Raw genomic sequence first — 22254 nt, 5'->3', positions numbered from 1 at the left:
GTGAAAATCTCATTCTGTAAACAGTAACTGTCCTATTACACTGTCGATTTTGTTCCGTTAAGAACGGCGTGACAGTTGACGTTTGTGATCGGCAGACGCCCTGTATTTAGCATTTGAGAACTAAATTCTGCAATTGATTCCGTATCTAGTGTAACAGTAAGAGATTTAAAGTGTTGCAAATATTCCGCGTTTTTAAATGGAATTGCGAATACCCCATGCGTCAGCAACATCTTTTCATCGAGGTGTGTTAGTCGCGCAAGTTGTGCAGAAGAACTAAAAAAGGAGCGAGATGAGGTAGTGGCGGAAGTACAACAATGAGGACGAGAATTGAGGCGTACGTAGTTAGCTCAGTCGGTAGAGCACTTCCCTACTAAAGGCGAAAGACCCAGGTTCGATTCCCAGTCAGGCGCTTAAATTTCATCTACTAGGACGTTTCAGTTCTTCACATGTTTTCTCTATGTTCCCCTTCTGCCCGTTTTTAAGCAGAATCGCTACACTGTTTATCAGTCCACCTTATTTTCAATATCCTTCAGTAGTATTCCGGTTTTCCCAAAGTTAATGAATGGTCCAAAAATGGCTCTGAGCACTATGGGACTTAACATCTGAGGTCATCAGTCCCCTAGAACTTAAAACTACTTAAACCTAACTAACCTAAGGACATCACACACATCCATGCCCGAGGCAGAATTCGAACCTGCGACCGTAGCGGTCGCGTGGTTCCAAACTGTAGCGCCTAGAACCGCTTGGCCACACAGGCCGGCAGTTAATGAATGATTCACTACCGTACGAGGTGCATTCAAGTTCTAAGGCCTCCGATTTTTTTTCTAATTAACTACTCACCCGAAATCGATGAAACTGGCGTTACTTCTCGACGTAATCGCCCTGCAGACGTACACATTTTTCACAACGCTGACGCCATGATTCCATGGCAGCGGCGAAGGCTTCTTTAGGAGTCTGTTTTGACCACTGGAAAATCGCTGAGGCAATAGCAGCACGGCTGGTGAATGTGCAGCCACGGAGAGTGTCTTTCATTGTTGGAAAAAGCCAAAAGTCAATAGGAGCCAGCTCAGTTGAGTAGGGAGCATGAGGAATCACTTCAAAGTTGTTATCACGAAGAAGCTGTTGCGCAACGTTAGCTCGATGTGCGGGTGCGTTGTCTTGGTGAAACAGCACACGCGCAGCCCTCCCCAGACGTTTTTGTTGCAGTGCAGGAAGGAATTTGTTCTTCAAAACATTTTCGTAGGATGCACCTGTTACCGTAGTGCCCTTTGGAACGCAATGGGTAAGGATTACGCCCTCGCTGTCCCCGAACATGGACACCATCATTTTTTCAGCACTGGCGGTTACCCGAAATTTTTTTGGTGGCGGTGAATCTGTGTGCTTCTATTGAGATGACTGGCGCTTTGTTTCTGGATTGAAAAATGGCATCCACGTCTCATCCATTGTCACAACCGTCGAAAAGAAAGTCCCATTCATGCTGTCGTTGCGCGTCAACATTGCCTGGCACCATGCCACACGGGCAGCCATGTGGTCGTCCGTCAGCATTCGTGGCACCCACCTGGATGATACTTTTCGCATTTTCAGGTCGCCATGCAGGATTGTGTGCGCAGAACCCACAGAAATGCCAACTCTGGGGGCGATCTGTTCAACAGTCATTCGGCGATCCCCCAAAACAATTCTCTCCACTTTCTCGATCATGTCGTCAGACCGGCTTGTGCGAGCCCGAGGTTGTTTCGGTTTTGTGTCACATGATGTTCTGCCTTCATTAAACTGTCGCACCCACGAACGCACTTTCGACACATCCATAACTCCATCACCACATATCTCCTTCAACTGTCGATGAATTGCAATTGGTTTCACACCACGCAAATTCAGAAACGAATGATTGCACGCTGTTCAAGTAAGGAAAACGTCGCCATTTTAAGTATTTAAAACAGTTCTCATTCTCGCCGCTGGCGGTAAAATTCCATCTCTTGGACGTATTGACAATGAACGCAGCCTCATTTTAAAACAATGCGCATGTTTCTATCTCTTTCCAGTCTGGAAAAAAAAAATCGGAGGCCTTAGAACTTGAATGCACCTCGTACTTTGTTGTGCTCCAAACGCACACGCTCAGACGTTTCTTCCTCGAATTAAGGCCGATGTTTGATATTAGTAGACAACTTTTGGCGAGGAATCAAAAATGGTTTAAATGGCTCTGAGCACTATGGGACTTAACAGCTACGGTCATCAGTCCCCTAGAACTTAAAACTACTTAAACCTAACAAACCTAAGGACACCACACAACACGCAGTGGCGAGGAATCCCCCCTTTCTCTGAGCTAGTCTGTTTTTTTAGTCCTCTTAGCTTCGTGCGTTATGTGCGATTTTGTTTTCAAGATAGCAGAATTCCTTCACTTTGTTTACTTCGTGATTCCCAATTTTGATAAATTTCATTACATTCATCTTTCTTTAGTTATCTCACGGAACAGACAGCTGAACACTGTATTAGTAAATACCTAGTACGAAGATTTAACAGAATGATAGGATATGTCTGTCAGATGGCAGTCAAATTGATTCTAGGAAAGATAAAGGCACCAGAGAGGCAGTTATAAAGTTGTACTTTATAATGGAAGCAAGACTTAAGAATAATCAATAGATTTTCCTGGAATTTGTCGACCTAGAGAAAGCGTTGCACATTGTAAAATTGTGCAAGATATTCGAAAATCCCAGAAAAGTAAGCTACAGGGAATGACGGGTAATGTATATACGAGGACTAATTTGAGGAAGAAATTTCTAAGAATGTACGTTTGAAAAACAGCCTTGTAGTGACATGCATCATGGACGGGGGGGGGGGAATCGGAAGAAGCGTCGGAGATATAGTGCTACAGAAGGATGTAGAAAATTAGGCGGACTGGTAAGAAACGAGGAATCTGTGCCCGCATCTCGTGGTCGTGCGGTAGCGTTCTCGCTTCTCACGCCCGGGTTCCCGGGTTCGATTCCCGGCGGGGTCAGGGATTTTCTCTGCCTCGTGATGGCTGGGTGTTGTGTGCTGTCCTTAGGTTAGTTAGGTTTAAGTAGTTCTAAGTTCTAGGGGACTTATGACCACAGCAGTTGAGTCCCATAGTGCTCAGAGCCTTAATAGCCTTAAGAAACGAGGATGTTTTCTGCAAAATCTACCAGGGAAGAAATCTGTGGAAAACACTGACAGGAACAAGGGACAGGATGACACAAAATTTGTTGAGGCATCAGGGAATATTTATTAATATTTATTTAGCGTGTGGCGCTACACACATGGTTTACACTTATTACATTATGAAATTATATGATAAAATACACTATAGAATACATAAGTGAAGGATACATATTCAGATAAAATATAATACATAAACACAATAAAAAGTAACGTCACAGCATTTATTTTGCGCTACACACGTCTTCAAAATCTGACGTCCAAATTGGCGATCCATTCGAGGCAGGGCGGTGTGGCGTTGAAGAAGTCAGCCCGACTACCCTGGTAGGCTCTTAATTCACAGTCCTGGGCGATGTGCTGTATTGTTTGATTAGGTGCCCCACAGTCACAGCTAGGGCCGGGAAGCCTTCCCCACTTGTGTAGATTGTGTGCACATAGGCCATGTACTGTTCGGATTCTGTGTAGGCTTTTCCATAGCTGTCGTGGAAGTTCAAAGCCCTTAGGTTTCTCTGATGAGCAGATAAGTTCGCGGTTGACAGGGGAGCCACTATCACTCCAGCTCTCGTGCCATTTAGTGTTCATGCTGAAGTTGTCAGTTGTTGGGCCAGTCTTGAAGGGGGATTTCTGGAGCGGAGTCGGGTTCTTTCCAAATTTGGGACATCTTCATGGATGGGAAGTAGGGGGTTATTCATTATTTTTGTGTATTCCTTCATCAGAGCTTCCTGTCTTCGTAGGGAGGGTGGAGCTGTACGACTAAGTGTTGGAAGCCAAAATAGTGGGGTAGTCTTTATGCATCCAGTTATGGTTCTCATAGCAGCGTTGAGCTGGGTGTCCACCTTGTTTATATGCTTGCTGGTTAATTACGCTGGTGCACAGTACTCGGCTGCAGAGTACACTAAGGCGAATAAATTCCATTGTACTAAAGGGAGATTTAGAGGGTAAAAATTGTAGAGGAAGTCAGAAAGTGGGGTATAGCCAATAAATAATTGAGAAATTTGGTTGTAAGTGATACTTTGAGATCAGAAGAGGAAGTCGTGGCGGGTCGCATAAAACCAGACACAGGGCTGATGATAAACTACTTTATAAAGGGCGTTGCAAAGGCCCTTTCGTAGCTTCCATGAACTTACAGCACTAGATGGCACTGTGATATTAATCACGTCTTTTATATCTTATTATTCAGTCTTAAGTGTGTCTCATTTTTCTGTAGTTTTGCCGTACATTAACTAAAATACTAAACTAACTCTTTTACGTGAGAAGTGATTTTTAAAAATATTTAAGCTCCACGTGGTTGTCAGAACAGGAGCGACTTTTCTGCGCAGCAGCAGCAGACTCCAGCGGACGGTGCGTTGGCGCAGCGGCCGGCTGCGGTGTCTGCAATCGCGTGAGCGCTGATGGCATAATGAAACAATTGCCGCCCACCTAAAGGGCTGCCGAGGCCGCCGCGCTGCAGCCGCGGGTGGCCGACGAGCGAACACTGCCCAGTAGCACTGCTCGGGTCCAGACGGTTGGGTCAAAAGTCGCTGGCGACGTCTCTCAGTGCGGTAATGAAAATGTGTGACAGCGTGGCGAGAATGAGCTACATTCCTCGAGAATCACTCCGGATTGGTACACACCGGATGTCCCAGAATTTAAGGAAACAAGCTCTGATAGGAGTGACTTCTCTCTGGGAAACGTCAGTATTTCTTCCACGAGCAACGTTGCAATACACAATGGAAGGAGCGAATTTCTGAAAATATTCTTCATCTACATCTACATACATACTCCGCAATCCACCATACGGTGCGTGGCGGAGGGTACCTCGTACCACAACTAGCATCTTCTCTCCCTGTTCCACTCCCAAACAGAACGAGGGAAAAATGACTGCCTATATGCCTCTGTACGAGCCCTAATCTCTCTTATCTTTGTGGTCTTTTCGCGAAATGTAAGTTGGCGGCTGTAAAATTGTACTGCAGTCAGCCTCAAATGCTGGTTCTCTAAATTTCCTCAGTAGCGATTCACGAAAAGAACGCCTCATTTCCTCCACAGACTCCCACCCGAGTCCCTGAAGCATTTACGTAACACTCGCGTGATGATCAAACCTACCAGTAACAAATCTAGTAGCCTGCCTCTGAATTGCCTCAATCCGACCTGATAGGGATCCCAAACGCTCGAGCAGTACTCAAGAATAGGTCGTATTAGTGTTTTATAAGCGGTCTCCTTTACAGATGAACCACATCGGCCCAAAATTCTACCAATGAACCGAAGACGACTATCCGCCATTCTTTACACCAATCACAAATCCTGTGCAAGTCATCTTGTATCCTCCTACAGTCACTCAACGATGACACCTTCCTGTACACCACAGCATCATCAGCAAACAGCCGCACATTGCTATCCACCCTATCCAAAACATCATTTCTGTAGATAGAAAACAACAGCGGACCTACGACACTTCCCTGGCGCACTCCAGATGATACCCTCACCTCCGACGAACCCTCACCATTGAGGACAACGTACTGGGTTCTATTACTTAACAAGTCTTCGAGGCACTCACATACTTGGGAACCAATCCCATATGCTCGTAACTTAGTTAGGAGTCTGCAGTGGGGTACCGAGTCAAGCGCTTTCCGGAAGTCAAGGAATATGGCATCCTTCTGATACCCTTCATTCATGGTTCGTAAGATATCATGTGACTGACTGTACTGCGGTGTAACCATCCTGGCACCGTGCCTCTAAATCCATTCTGTATCCGCTGTCACGTCTATGTTAAGGACGCCAAACGTTGGAACAGTACTCTTGCATTGGTCACGTTGCGTCTTTTACGCCGTTTTCTTTACAAATGCAGTGCACTTTCCCAGATCGCTTACAACAAATATACGAGGTTTTCCTTTCGCCTTCCCTAATGATGCAATATACCTATATATATCAGAAAGTTGTGGGAGGCTGCAAACCTTAATCAATTAATCCTTTCTCTTTGTAATGAGCGCCCTCTTGCGTTTAAAAAAAAAAGTAAACTCCTCCCGAACAGCCATGAAGGCCTAAGGTTACCGACCGGCCGCCGTGTCATCCTCAACCCACAGGCGTCACTGGATGCGGATATGGACGGACATGTGGTCAGCATACTGCTATCCCGGCCGTAAGTCAGTTTCCGAGACCGGAGCCGCTACTTCTCAATCAAGTAGCTCCTCAGGTTGCCTCACAAGGGCTGAGTGCACCCCGCTTGCCAACAGCGCTCGGCAGACCCGATGGTCACCCATCCAAGTGCTAGCCTAGCCCGACAGCGCTTAACTTCGGTGATCTGACGGGAACCGGTTTTACCACTGCGGCAAGGCCGTCGGTTCCTCTTGCATTCGCCGACATTTAAAGCAAGTTACCACACACTACATCGAGGATTTACTTAGACATATAACGACGATACTTATAAACATGAGCATCATCTGTGATCAGTCTTACAGTGCTCTTGACCCTCTCTCTGAACGTTAGCTGTCCTATTACAGTTTCCTCTGGCGTATTCCATGTTACTTCCCCTTTAGGCCGGCCGGGGTGGCCGAGCGGTTCTAGGCGCTACAGTCTGGAACGGCGCGACCGCTACGGTCGCAGGTTCGAATCCTGCCTCGGGCATGGATGTGTGTGATGTCCTTAGGTTAGTTAGGTTTAAGTAGTTCTAAGTTCTAGGGGACTGATAACTTCAGAAGTTATGTCCCATAGTGCCCAGAGCCATTTGAACCATTTTTTTCCCCTTCAGGTTAACATTCGCCGTCCAGTATTGCACAAGGTACATTACCGCGAGGAATAAATATTCTCCGACACGTCTCCACGAGAACAAAACCGCAATCAGAATGAAATGAATTTTTTTATTTGTTGGTTATACCGGTTTCGAATTTCCGGTCATTAGCAATAGCCCTATAAAATAAGAAACAGGAAGGAAACACGCCTGCCGACATTACACTAACAAACTAAACAGACGTCTTAACTACACTAAATCTAACTAAACTATGTAAATATAAAATTGATATCACAGTTTTTCTTGGCAAATGGTTCCATAGTATGTTAATGAACATCCCCTAAGGTTCCTACTGAGTGGACCTAGCCAGTGAAAGTCCTGTGGACCAAAACACAATCTGATTTGTATACGATTTAAATTATGTTGCAAAATAATACACAAGAGCACTTTACACTAGTAAAAGGCTATCAAGAATTATTTTAAAAAGTGTTGAAATTATTAAATAATTAAGTAGCGTCGCTCCGTGTACGGCGATCTGCAGCCAGTGGGTAGTAATCTTTGAGATTACCCTACTAGGGAAATCGTATTAGCTTCCACAGGCGCATCTAACCGTCTTCATCTACATCTACATAACTGCTCTGCATCCACATTTAAGTATTAGCAGAACATTTATAGAACCTCTTTCGTACTATTTCTCGGCAGTTCCAATGTCTAATAGCATGGGCGAACAATAAACCCCAAACCTTCAAATTTGTGAAATTCAACGTACTTTTTTTAGTAATCGTATGGAAGGCCTCGCACTTTTCATTTTTACGGCCTTCCACTGGCTAGCCCCAATCTGGTAGGAACTTCGAGGTCCTACCTACCGTACTCTGATCCAACCATCGGCCAAGAAACATTTTGGTATAACTTTTAATTTATGTAATGCAGTTTTGTGTTTACTTACTTTTGTAATGCAATGTTGACATGTGTGTTTTTGGACCCTGTTTCAAATTTTGTACGGCTGTTGATAGCAACTGAGAAGTCTTAACCACTGTAGTCATCATCAACATCATCATCAGTGTTCTGCCAAAAGGCAGGTATTCACATGGTAGTTCTCCAGGCTCTCCGGTCTTCTGCCATCCTCTTCAGGTCTGCATAATTTCCTCTTCCCGTTATGTCGTCTATCATCTTGTATCTCCTTCTTCCTCTCAGTCTTCTCCCATAAACCAATCCTTGCAAAGCATCTGCTAGCAAGCACTCCCTTCTCAACGATTGTCCCAACCAGTTCTTTTTGCTTTCTCTTACAACCTTCAGCAGACATCTTCTCTCACCAACCCTTTCCAATGCTCATGCATTACTCACTCTTTCCATACATCTTATTCTCTCCATTCTCCTCCAGATCCACATCTCAAATGCTTCTAACCTTTTTTCATCCTCTCGTCTCAGCGTCCATGTTTCTGGCCCATATAGTGCCACACTCCAGACAAAACATTTGCCAAGCCTTTTCCTTAGTCCTTTATCTAATTTGCCACATAAGAGTCTCCTCTTTCTGTTGAATGCCTCCTTCGCAATGGCAATTCGAGTTTCACCTCCTGGTGACATCTCACGTCTTCAGTTATTGTGCTTCCAAGATATTTAAATACACTTACTTGGCTAATGGTAGATTGTCCTATTTTAATACTGGACAGTCTGCATCTTGTACTGGTGACCATACTCTTTGTTTTTGCTGTGTTTATTTGCTGTAGTCAATAAATAAAAAATCGCGTGAGCCTTGACCGATATAAACTTTAAGGTCGAAGCTAATGAGCTCACAGGAGCTTTTCGTCAACAAAGCGGCAAATATAAGAATTCGCAATCGCCACGTTTATTATCACGGCTTAATAACAGCACATGGATGGCTCCATGGTACGAACAGCCCACTAGACCGTACGATTATCGGCAGGTACGAAAGAGATGCTTAGGCTCTAGACGCAATCATTCTTTCCTTCAGAACGACTCCCGTATTTATAAATGATGAGAAAACTTCTTGAAGTCCAGGCAGTCACAACAGTTATTTCCAGAGACAACTAGCTTAACATCCAGTACGATGTACAACATAAAATTGTCCACGAGTTTGCTCTTTGACAATTTTATTACCTTAAGAATGTTACAAATTAAGTGAAAAGTATTAAATTGATATTGGAGCATGCGTTTTTTTTTTTTTTTTTTTTTTTTTTTTTTTTAAGAAGGAAAAATTTTAGAGTCGTATTTCGTAGAATATTTCGTCTAGCGGAGGTTCGTGGCTAAAAAGCTTAGCAGAAAATAGGGTACTTATTTTCCCTCGCGTTTGTTAACGGGTTGTAAGACGAATAAAATTTGTATCAACTCCATCAAAATCGAGATATTTTTCTTGGAGAAACATCGTGGTTAAAAAGACTAGTTTCCGATGAAAACCTTCCTCAAACCAACCATCATAAGGTTCCTTCAGCATAAGTGAGCATATGTGTGATTTTTTTCCATCTATTATCAGCAGTAGCCACGTGTAGAAGCAGTTAAAATTCCCTGCCTCCCCTCCCAGCCTCAAATTGGCAAAGATTCCACTCCCTCGAAGAGTAATGAATAATGGAACGCACATGAACCTTGTAAGTGATCCACTTCGGACATAATTCTTCCACAGACGTAGCATTTGGCACACCCTTTTCCTACGCGTGCAACACGGCCTACATAATTCAGGTGTACAAGTACATTTGAACTGAGATCAAGGAACTTGGCTTTGTCATTTAACGCGAAGAAGACGAGAATTTTGTCTCCCTTCCCAGAACTAAATAATAATGAGTTCAGTGCTCTGGGAATTTGTGAATTATGAGGAAATAATGCAAAATGTGTAATCCTTTCATTTGATGTTTCTATCCAATATGTAGAAAAAGTGTATCTTCAACGCCGCGCAAAGACAGCTCCTATTGCCATTCCTCATTACTGCACATCAACATTCCGTTGAAGAAAATGTTAGAAGAATTTTACCCATTGAAGTATTTTGTAAATTTTTCATGAACGGAAAAATTAAGCAAATGTCATGTTTTTTAAAGTAGACTACACATCTAGACAAGAAATAATAGTTAACATGTTAATTTACTTTATTTTTCACACTGGTGAAATATTTGCCAAACAAGAAAAAATGTTCGGAAAAAAAGGCAAATAGCAGTGTACTCCTTCAAACGGACGGGGCAAGATGGCTAAAAGGTTAAAGAACATTCGGAAGCAACGGGTCTAAAATCCTGCAGCCTATTTCCTTTTACGTTTCTCGCCCAAGATAATTAATGTTCCGTGTTTACCGACTTCATCATTAGTAGAACGACAAATTCGAATCAACGTGCCAAACAATGAACAGTAGCGGTTACACAAACTTAATCGAGTCCGGCAGGGGCTAATTTTCTGATCCCCGTCCCCCTTCTTCCGGCCAGCCAAAGTCGTGGTTTCTGTAGTTTCCATCAATCGCGAAGAATATAGAATGTTCCTTTGAAAAGGAGATGATTAATTTCCTCCCCTGTCCAATTCAAGCTAATGATCTCGTCATAGCCGGCCGGAGTGGCCGAGCGGTTCTAAGCGCTACGGTCTGGAACCGCGCGACCGCTACGGTCGCAGGTTAGAATCCTGCCTCGGGCATGGATGTGTGTCATGTCCTTAGGTTAGTTAGGTTTAAGTAATTCTAAGTTCTAGGGGACTGATGACCTCAGATGCTAAGTCCCATAGTGCTCAGAGCCATTTGAACCATTTTTGAGCGGTTGTATGTGACTGCTAAGTATGGAGCTAATGCATCAGCATACTCTGAAAGGAACCTGATTGGTATACATTCTGGACTAGAAGACTTGATTATATCTAGTGATTTAAGTTGCTTCACTAATCGGAGGATATCTACTTCTGAGTTACTCATGTTGGCAGCTGTTCTTGATTCGAATTCTGGAATATTTATTTCGTAGTAAAGACTGTGCTTAGTAACTCTGTTTTCGCATTTCTCAGCACTTCCGTCGATAGTATTTCTATTGCTATCGCGCAGAGAAGGCATTGACTGTATCTTAACAACAAGCTCTATTAAAAGCATGACAGTTATTTTCATAGAACGTAAGTCATAACACAAAAAACCACCAAATAACCCACTGCAGCTTCACAAAGATTATAATTCAATATGACGTATGCTCAATTCGGTCCGTCACGGAAAACGTATTCTTGTATCGCGATGGTTCACTTTTCGCGGCATGTTTGCAAAATTTGACGTACCTGATTCTGAAGTTCACAAAATGATTCGAAACGTTGTTGACGTCGTGAAGCTCGTCGTGTTTAACGTTCACGTTTGCATTCGTGTCCCGTATGAGCCGTATGAGAATGGCCTTAGCGGCATCGGGTTTCCAGGCAGGTCGCTTTCCATTGGCTCAGCGGAAGTGCAACGAAGTAGAAGCGTCACTTGTCGTGCGTCACAGCTGAATTCGTGACGGCATGTGCAGCCCTTCTGGGTCACGAGAACATCCTTCCGTTGCGGCGTTTTGCCTTGTTCGTTATGTATTTGCTTTCAATCAACATCCTTCTCCTCCGAATGCGAGAATATTGTGTTGACGCCGACCTACATAGGGTAAAACGACCATAATAATAAAATAAGGGAAATCAGAGGTCCCACAGCAAGATACAGGTGTTCGTTTGCTTCCGGGCGCTGTTGGGAGAGTGGAATAATAAAGAATTGTTGTGAAGGCACTTAATGTGATTTGCAGAGTATGCATGTAGATCTAGATGTACAACATGTCTCTATAATTCCATTAGCATAGTACTGAAGCGATTCACTATTCTGGGCCAGTCCGGTGCCAGAGGCATGCCCACTAGGATTAGCTCGGTGGGCAGGGTCAACAATGCAGGTTTATAAACGCTGACACACCTTAACGCTGCAGGTAGAGTAGATTAGCAATAAGCAGTAGATAAGAAAACACCGGTAAGCCAAAGACATAGCAAGTAATGCCCATAGTGGAAAAAGGAACAACACTACATTCCTAGAACTTTGATAAGCTGCAGTAACTGTAATATAAGTATAAATTAGGACCCACTAATTTATTAGGTGGTGGGTTATTGTGTATCATGTATTTGCAGAATAAAGGCTTTTTTAAAAAGAAAAACGTGTCTGTATCACGTCGGTGGTTAAAATTGCTACTGTTCAAGGAGAGCAGACAGCGAAGGCCATCATTATTCTGTTCATCACATCCCCCACTCCATCCCCCCTGCCCACCAACCCCACGCCCCGCTACTATCACGCCAAGACAGAGCAGTGTACCCAGTGTGTCTGCATATAGAGTAAATTCTGTGTGCATGTGTGATAAAATGTTCTAAATGTGTGCGTAGTATTTATCTGAGGCGAAACATGGGAACCAGTCCGACATTCATCTTGTAGGACATAGGAAACCGCCTAAAAACCCACATCTAGGCTGGCCTGCACACCGACCTCTCGTCGTCAATCCGCTGGGCGAATACGATCTGAGGTCATCAGTCCCCTAGAACGTAGAACTACTTAAACCTAACTAATCTAATGACATCACACACATCCATGCCCGAGGCAGGATTCGAACCTGCGAGCGTAGCGGTCGCGCGGTTCCAGACTGAAGCGCCTAGGACCGCTCGGTCACATTGGCCGGCGAAGAAGTAACAAACCTTGAGTTTTGCCGATTATATTGTAATTCTGGCCAAGATGCCAAAGTACTTGGAAGGTCATCTGAACGGAATGGATAACGTCTTGAAAAGAAGTAATAAAGTGAATATCAACAAAGGTTGTGAAATATAATCGAATGAAATCTAATGATACTGGCTGAATAAGATTAGGAACTGAGATACGGAAAATAGCGCCGACGTTGGGTTTGATCATCTCCATATCTATTATTCCGTTGTTTTCGTCTACTACATGGTTCTCAAATTCGATGCTAAGCTCGTCGCTTGAAACTCCCCTTAGAACAATTATACAAGACTGTGCTTAAACTGACACACAATATTTTTAGCGCAACGCAATCTGACTTTCAATAATCCCTACAAAAGGATGGCCCTGACTAACATTAACCTATACCTTTCACAAATCACTTACCTCACAAAAATCTTCGTTACTCGAACTACTGCAATACAGCGAGCGCCACTACTGCCAGCTAAATAAAAGATTCAAACTACGGAAGGCACTAACTACTGATAGGCATAGTTAGCAAATGAAAGATTTTAATAGAGAACAAACAGTGTATTTACCTTAATAGTCATAATATATATAGCAGTTCATGACATCTAGTCTTACAAATTTACTGTCTCTGATGGACACACGTCCAGATCATCCGCTCTCAAAACTCTGCCATTTCTCTCTCCATATCCACCACTGCTGGCGGCTCACCTCCAACTGCGCAACGTTATGCGTTGTTAACAGCCAGCTGCCCAACAGTACAATGGCAGACAACAATGCAAACTGACCACAGACTGCACACAGCACAGCCAGTGATTTTCATACAGAGCGCTACGTGGCGTTACCAATAAGAAAACATAAACAGCCTACTTACACGCTCTATTCTGCTGTTTCTCGACAATCTGTTCAGTTAGATATGAAATGGAAACTGGGGAAACAAAGGGAAGAGAGCGAGGAGAGTTCGTGACTCCCAGCCGTACAGGGCGTGGTGGTAACGCAATGGCGAAGATTGAAAATTTGTACGTGACCAGGCCTCGAACACCTATTTACCCAGCTTCTATCGATGAAAACGTGACTCAGTTTTATTTATTTATTTATTTTTTATTACAGAGGGCGGCCAGCCTCCTGACCGAACGCGCTGAGCAAGCTTGCCGGCGCTTCGGCCATCCGGACACGGTCCCTGAGTCTTTAAATTTCCGACTCATCGCACGCTGCATTGCAGCGTCCCTCGTCCTTTAACCCACTACTCGCAGATTATTGATCCCCGTAGAAGTTTGGACGATATTAGTGCGTCCGCATTGAAGCAAACGTCAAGGAGCCCTCACGCTCTTTCAAAAATATATATTTGAGTGGTGTCAGACACCAGTCAAATATACAGGGTGTTACAAAAAGGTACGGCCAAACTTTCAGGAAACATTTCTCACACACAAATAAGGTAAATATGTTATGTGGACATGTGTCCGGAAACGCTTAATTTCCATGTTAGAGCTCATTTTAGTTTCGTCAGTATGTACTGTACTTCCTCGATTCACCGCCAGTTGGCCCAATTGAAGGAAGGTAATGTTGACTTCGGTGCTTGTGTTGACACGCGACTCATTGCTCTACAGTACTAGCATCAAGCACATCAGTACGTAGGATGAACAGGTTAGTGTTCATCACGAACGTGGTTTTGCAGTCACTGCAATGTTTACAAATGCGGAGTTGATAGATGCCCATTTGATGCATGGATTAGCACGGGGCAATAGCCGTGGCGCGGTACGTTCGTATCGAGACAGATTTCCAGAACGAAGGTGTCCCGACAGGAAGACGTTCGAAGCAATTGATCGGCGTCTTAGGGAGCACAGAACATTCCAGCCTATGACTCGCGACTGGGGAAGACCTAGAACGACGAGGACACCTGCAATGGACGAGGCAATTCTTCGTGCAGTTGACGATAACCCTAATGTCAGCGTCAGAGAAGTTGCTGCTGTACCAGGTAACGTTGACCACGTCACTGTATGGAGAGTTCAACGGGAGAACCAGTTGTTTCCGTACCATGTACAGCGTGTGCAGGCACTATCAGCAGCTGATTGGCCTCCACGGGTACACTTCTGCGAATGGTTCATCCAACAATGTGTCAATTCTCATTTCAGTGCAAATGTTCTCTTTACGGATGAGGCTTCATTCCAACATGTTCAAATTGTAAATTTTCACAATCAACATGTGTGGGCTGACGAGAATCCGCACGCAATTGTGCAATCACGTCATCAACACAGATTTTCTGTGAACGTTTGGGCAGGCATTGTTGGTGTTGTCTTGATTGGGCCCCATCTTCTTCCACCTACGCTCAATGGAGCACGTTATCATTATTTCATACGGGATTCTCTACCTGTGCTGTTAGAACATGTGCCTTTACAAGTACGACACAACATGTGGTTCAAGCACGATGGAGCTCCTGCACATTTCAGTCGAAGTGTTCGTACGCTTCTCAGCAACAGATTCGGTGACCGATGCATTGGTAGAGGCGGACCAATTCCGTGGCCTCCACGCTCTCCTGACCTCAACCCTCTTCACTTTCATTTATGGGGGCATTTGAAATGCTCTTGTCTACGTAACCCCAGTACCAAATGTAGAGACTCTTCGTGCTCGTATTGTGGACGGCTGTGATACAATACGCCATTCTCCAGGGCTGCATCAGCGCATCAGGGATTCCATGTGACGGAGGGTGGATGCATGTATCGTCGCTAACGGAGGACATTTTGAACATTGCCGGTAACAAAGTGTTTCAAGTCACGCTGGTACGTTCTGTTGCTGTGTGTTTCCATTCCATGATTAATGTGATTTGAAGAGAAGTAATAAAATGAGCTCTAACATGTAAAGTAAGCGTTTCTGGACACATGTCCACATAACATATTTTCTTTCTTTGTGTGTGAGGAATGTTTCCTGAAAGTTTGGCCGTACCTTTTTGTAACACCCTCTACATATAATTTCCTTGGCCTATTCTCAGACTATATTCTGTGTTTAGTAGACAGTTCATCCCGTTTAACAGGTCTGTAATTATCCCATACTTTCGCAGAGGACTGTCATCAGTGGATATTATCGTTTTCTTTGCCATGAATTTTAATCCTGCTTCTGAACCCTTTTGTTATTTCCTTGCTTCTTCGATGTACAGATTTAGCAGTAATGGGAAAAAGACAGGACTCTTCTCTTACGCCCTCTTTTATCCGAGCACTTCGCTCTTGGTCTACCACTGCCATTGCCGCCAGTTTCTTCCTGTAGATGTTGCATATTACTCGTCTTTCTCTATGGCGTCAACGTATTTTTCTGAGCAATTGTTGAACCTGCTCGAGGGAATGGAGATTTACGTACACAGAAAACGGCAACCGTGATTAACGCTAAAGGAACTGACTGACTTTATCCCGAATCCTTATTCTGATGTATTCAGAAAACCACTGGTTTGAGCAGCGTCGAGTGCTGCAGCAGCCTGGCGTGCGGTCGTGTGCGCGCTTCCACCCGTGGCCCGAAAGCCAACGATCACGCCCCTTTGGACGTCAGATAAATCGCTCCATTTCTGCATTACGACAACGACAGCACTGTTTTCCGCGCCCCCACCCCCTCTCCCCCCCCGCTATACCCCCTCCTCGAAACACTTTATATACATGGTGACACAGAATAACAGGAATGTTTGAAATGAGTAGTGACAGGCATGGGCAGGTGGTAGCACTGGGGGTTCGTGACAGTTTGCGAGTAAACAGTCCGCCATTTCAATAATCATGGATGAGTGTAACGGACAACAGCGTGCGTTAGCCATAAAAATGTTTTATAAAAACAACGATGGTTTGGTATCGACGCAGAGGAAGTTTCGACGTTTTTATAATTTTGGACGTCATGATGCCGTTCCGTCGAATCACGCGATAAAATGTTGGATTAATCACTATGAAGAGTCTGGATCTGCCCTCAAGAAGAAACCAACTGGAGGATCAAGAATTGCGCGTTCTCCAGGGAACATTGAAAATGTACACGAGTCTGTCTTATGGAGCCCACGTCGCTCAGTTCGTAAGCAATCAGCAGCGGTTGGAATGTCCCGAGGGAGTGTTCGCAGAACTCATCTTGATTTCAAATTTCATTCGTACTACTACAGATGGTGCAACAATTGAAGGACAACGATTGCCGGGTACGATTAGGATTCTATCAACAATTTATATCAAAAATAAACAATGACGATGAATTTCTAAACAAGTTGTGGATGTCAGATGAGGCTCATTTTCATCTCACAGCTTATGTGAATAAACAGAACACCGTTATTGGGCAAACACAAATCATAGTGACGTTCATGAGCAGCCTTTACCCGCCAATAAAGTGACATCACATAGTATTATCGGACCGTATTTTTTCGCAAATGAACAGGGAAACACAATAACTGTCAATGCCGATCGTTACGCAGAGATGTTACGAACTTTCGTTACACCTGCATTGACCAACTTTACAAACGTTCCAGAAGCCTAGTTTCAACATTATGGAGCGACATCACACACTATACGGCAGTCAGTGGCATATGTGCGAGAATTGTTTGGCAACCGTGTGAGCTCACGGTTCGGTAACATTTCCTGGCCCTAGATCGCCAGATTTATAGGTTTGTGATTTTTTCTTGTGGGGATACCTCAAGAGCAAAGTCTACACGACTCGACCAAGGAACCTGGATGAGTTAAAACAGAGAATTCGGGATCAACTCACAATGTCCCAGCTGACATGTTGCAGCGATCAACGAGGAATCTGAACAGCAGATTTCACGAACGTATTCGTTCAGGAGGACGCCATCTAAAGGACGCAATTTAAAAAAAAAAGATAAATGCCATCAATGTTTCATAAATGGCAAAGTTGTGAGGTTTCAATTGCTATGAATGCAATTTCTTTACTTCATCACTTCTAGTTTTGTTGGATTGTGGAAATGTTCCCGTTTTCCTGTATCACCCTGTACCTAGTTCTGCCAGCCGCCGTCTGTGAGAGGCTATTGAACGTTGTCGTCGAACATAGGCGGCGGTCACATTAATGTAAATGCACCATGTACAGTACGTACGAGGGGCGTTTGAAAAGTCCGTGCAAAAATAAAAGCTACTTACGCGTTTGGGGTAAACCTTTTTTTTTATTTTTCGACATAGTCTCCATTTATACTTATACACTTCTTCAAACACTGTTCTAATTTGTTGATCTCTTCCGAATAATAGGAATTGTCCAAGTCTCCAAAATAGCTATTAGTTGCTACAATCACCTCCTCGTTTAAATAAAATTTTTGTCCTGCAAGCCATTTCTTCAAATTTGGGAACAAACAGTAGTCCGAGGGAGCCAAGTCTGCAGAATAGGGGGGGATGTGAAACGAGTTGGAATCCTATTTCCATTAATTTTGCGACCACAACTGCTGAGGTGTGTGCTGGAGCATTGTCGTGATGGAAAAGGACTTTTTTGCGGTCCAATCGTTGGCGTTTTTCTTGCAGCTCGGTTTTCAAACGGTCCAATAACGATGAATAATATTCACCTGTAATAGTTTTACCCTTTTTCAGATAGTCGATGAGGATTATCCCTTGCGAATCCCAAAAGACAGTACGCATAACCTTTCCGGCGGAAGGAATGGCCTTCGCCTTCTTGGTGCACATTCTCCCTTGGTAACCCATTGTTTAGATTGTTGTTTGGTCTCAGGAGAATAGCAATGTATACATGTTTCATCCACATTGACGAAACGACACTTAAATTCATGCGGATTCTTCCGGAACAGCTGCAAACCATCCTTGCAACACTTCACACGATTCCGTTTGTGGTCAAGCGTGAGCAATCGCGGAACCCATCTTGCGAACAGCAAATCTCACGCATCGTAACTCTTCTGTCATCCATCACCATATCATGGATTTTATAAATGATTTCTGAAGTCGTAATCTCCACAGGGCGTCCAGAACGTTCGGCATCACTTGTGTCCATATGGCCACTCCGAAAATTTTGAAACCTCTTATAAACTGTCCTAATCCAAGGTGGAGAGTCGCCGTAATGTTTTGCAAGCTTCTCTTTGGTCTCCTGAGGCAGGCGTTTTGTATTTCACAAAGTAATGTTTAATCACCACACGAAATTCTTTTTCTTTTTCTTTTTGACAGTCACTCGACTTCCTTGATTCATACGAATGCCAAACACAAAGAAATACACCAATATTGCTGAAACTTGGTGTGCGTTCTTTCCAAAGATGCTACTAACTACACATGGCCTCGATATGCGCCGGTGGTGCCATCTCTCAGACTTTGCACGGACTTTTCAAACGCCCCTCGTATATTCTGTCGCGCAGCTGTCGTTCTGCACAGAGTCTGCTAAATTTTTCCTTAGATAAATCAGAAACAACATCTCCAAAGAAATGGCTCATACGATATGAGAGAAGAAATTTCACGACAGTGTAGAACATAGGCGCCTCACTACTCTTTACAAAAAGCTTATCTGGCACAGATTGCATTAAGTAGTGTCACGAACGACACATCTGAAATCTCTCTAATAGATGTATTGTTGCACTTTAAAATGCTTCATATTAAGCAGGTAAGGCAAATAAACCTCTCGATTTCGCTCATCGAAAACAGAATCATACACTGTTTTTTTTTGTGGATTTCATCTTACTTTCAACTGAAAGAGTAGTGTCACGAACGACGCATCTCAAATGGGCTGAAAGCAAAATTGAATCTTTAAAAAAAAATTGCTGTGGATCCATACTACAAGAAAATAAAATATACATACGATATTGCAGCGCATGTGTTATTCTGATTACGATGCAAAGTTCCTATAGACGCGCATAGATGTCCAAAGCAACAGGCACTGCGGCGACCGTTACGAAACACATCAAATGAATTCGCAATTGCGAATAAAGACTACCATCAGCTGTAGCATGGAATCACGACAATGAAGTAAAACATGCACTGCAATACCGGGCAAGCGGCTTTCAAGTACAACGCCTGGCCTGTACAGCGATATACATAATGCTGTAGAAACATGACAGACGACGTATGGAAGTTTGGGTCTGGCCGTGAGTCGCGTTCGGATAGCCAAATGGTCAGGCGACAGCTCGCTACAAGCAGGATATCCGGGTTCGTGTCCCGGTCAGGCACAAATTTTCATTGTCAACATTCCATTCTACAGCTGGTGGTAGTCCTTATTCGCGGTTGCGAATTCATTTTATGTGAATAAAATATACTGTAGTGGCTGAGGAAAACAATATGTCTGCGACAGAAGAGATTACCAAGCACTAACCGTTACAAGTTGTTGATACAAATAACCTTAAGCCTGCTACAATGTGGTCAGATTGTAAAATGAAATACACGTTCGGTTTACGATTACCTGCCTATCAATGTGAGTTCAATCCAATTTAACTGATTTCGTACCTAATAAAACAAAATAATTATTAAAAGACATGTTATTGCTACAATGATCTGCATGGAAAATATTTACCAGACCGATATTCGCCCATAGAGCCCATCTTCATTGGCATACATTTTGCATCTCTGCATCAGATAACGTGTGCGTCAATTATAGATTCTCTGTGACGTCAAAATCAATGTATATCTCAAAGCGCACAGGTCGTCGTTAGTAGTAATTACAGCTATCAAATGTGCAACAGCATTTCCCGGTCACATTGAACAATCCTAGGATAAAATGTGATCAGGAAATGTCATTGTTTCACATTTTACGCGCGGCTACCTATGTACTGTGAGATTAACACTGATTTTGACACCATAGAGAATGTATAATTGAGACGCAGGTCATTTGACAAAGAGGTACATAATATACGCCACTGAGATAGCCTCTGTGGCCGAAAGCCATTCTGGCAATGAAACATTTTACATATAGCTCATAGAGTTAACAAGATGTCTTTTAACAAATACTTACAAGCTGCTGAGCACCAATCACATAAGATTTAAACAAAATATATTAGCAAGAAACATCTACAAATCTTTCGTTAAAAACGTTGGAGCGACCAACACAAAGTTTCATGACAGAATTAAACGTAGAAGGCTGTGTTTAAAGCATGCACAAACAAATAAGACATTTGAAAGAAATAGTCCCACCGACTTGATCAGCAGGAGATTCTACCATTGTGCCAACAGAATCTACACCACAGCTGCTGAAATAGCAATATAAAGATGAGACTTGTTGCATTATTTACAGTTGCATACAGTACTCCATAAGAAGCCTATTCGTAAATAGTGTATTCGTTCTTACGACTTCCCAACATTAGATGTTACTCTAACATTTCCCTTGACTCAGTAATGTTCTGCAAAGTAGTATACGTACACATCCTTCCCCCTCCTGCCCCCTCGTCCCGAAGGAGCGAGATGACTATGTCAGGAGATTTACTATCAAAATCAGTCTTGATCACAAATTATTTATTCCGGTGACCGTTTTCGACCGCATCTGTGGTCATCTTCAGACAAATGTGCAAGAACATCCTGGTTGTGTGCTTGCTCCCACAATGTATTCAAAAGTAATTTATGTCAAGAGACACTAGCGACTTCTCTCTCCAACAGCATAGTGAATGTACTCAACGTAAACACTCGCGACAGTTGCCTTCTGGCTTCTTGAGCAAGGCGGCATTAGACTTCAACTCAATTCTTTCAAAATACATCATTATGGGACAAACTCCTACCAAATGATATGATTTTAATATTCTGAAATGAAATGAGTGGAACCGGTGGATAAGCCACAATCCTGTGTCCTTCCTGGTTCTATGATAGCGGTGCTTACTAATGGAGAACACATCTAATCGTTTGTTTAGAAAAATAAGAAGTAGACTTAAGTGGCATTCCTTTGCATGAGTCGGACTTCGAGACGTTTTCGGATGTCTTAGTTGGTTAAGACGACTGCTAGCCCATAGCTATCGGATTTATTCATATGCTTTCCTGTCACCAAGCAAAAGCCATTATTTCCTTATGTTACTTGGCTTTTTAAGATTTACAGCAGTGTCATCAGTTATGATCCAGTCGTCTTTGAATAGATTCAGCGTACATTAGTTCCTTGATAATTTCCGCAGCGGATGTTGCATTCTGTCAGAAATTCCTTGCTGACTGAAACAGCGTGCATGATCGAGAGTCGAATCCAACACCTTACCTCTCACTCTCAGAGCAGGAGTTGTGCATGGAAAGCTTGTTAGTAGGCTGTTTAGGTTTTTATGTTGGTAAGGCCACGTAGCGCTCTGTATGAAAATCACAGACTGTGCTGTCTGCAGTCTGTGGCTGGTTGCATTGTTGGAGGTGAGCCGTCAGCAGTGGCGGCTGTGGGGAGAGAGTAACCAGAGTTTTGAGATGTTAATACGATCGGACGAGCTGGACGTGTGTCCGTCAGAGAAAGGAAATTTGCCAAACTGGAAGTCACAAATTGTACACATATATTATGACTTTTGAACACTATTAAGGTAAATACATTGTTCTCTATCAAAATCTTTCATTTGCTAACTATATGACTATCAGTGGTTAGTGCCTTCAGTAATTAGAATCTTTTATTTAGCTGGCAGTATTGGCGCTCGCTGTATTGCAGTAGTTCGAGTACGAAGATTTTTGTGATGTAAGTGATTCATGAAGGGTATATGTTATTCTTAGTCAGGGCCATTCTTTTGTAGGGATTATTGAAAGTCAGATTGCGTTGCGCTAAAAATATTGTGTGTCATTTTAGTGTTGATCAGAATAAGTAAAGACAGAAATGTCTGAGTACGTTCAGTTTTGCTCAGCTGTTTGAA

The 22254-nt window shown here is 43.3% G+C and overlaps 1 protein-coding gene and 1 pseudogene across 2 annotated transcripts in view; one reads left to right on the top strand and one right to left on the bottom strand.

Annotated features, from left to right (window-relative positions):
- Positions 1 to 22254, top strand: part of LOC124593729 (ankyrin repeat and fibronectin type-III domain-containing protein 1) — a 720649-nt gene that overhangs the window by 157921 nt on the left and 540474 nt on the right. The window lies entirely within an intron of this gene.
- LOC124597711 lies at positions 6372 to 6489 on the bottom strand (annotated as a pseudogene).

Source organism: Schistocerca americana, chromosome 2, assembly GCF_021461395.2.
Source record: "Schistocerca americana isolate TAMUIC-IGC-003095 chromosome 2, iqSchAmer2.1, whole genome shotgun sequence".
Taxonomy (NCBI): Eukaryota; Metazoa; Arthropoda; class Insecta; order Orthoptera; family Acrididae; genus Schistocerca; species Schistocerca americana.
The sequence above is the reverse complement of the archived record's forward strand: the minus strand, read 5'-3'. Positions and strand labels throughout refer to the sequence as shown.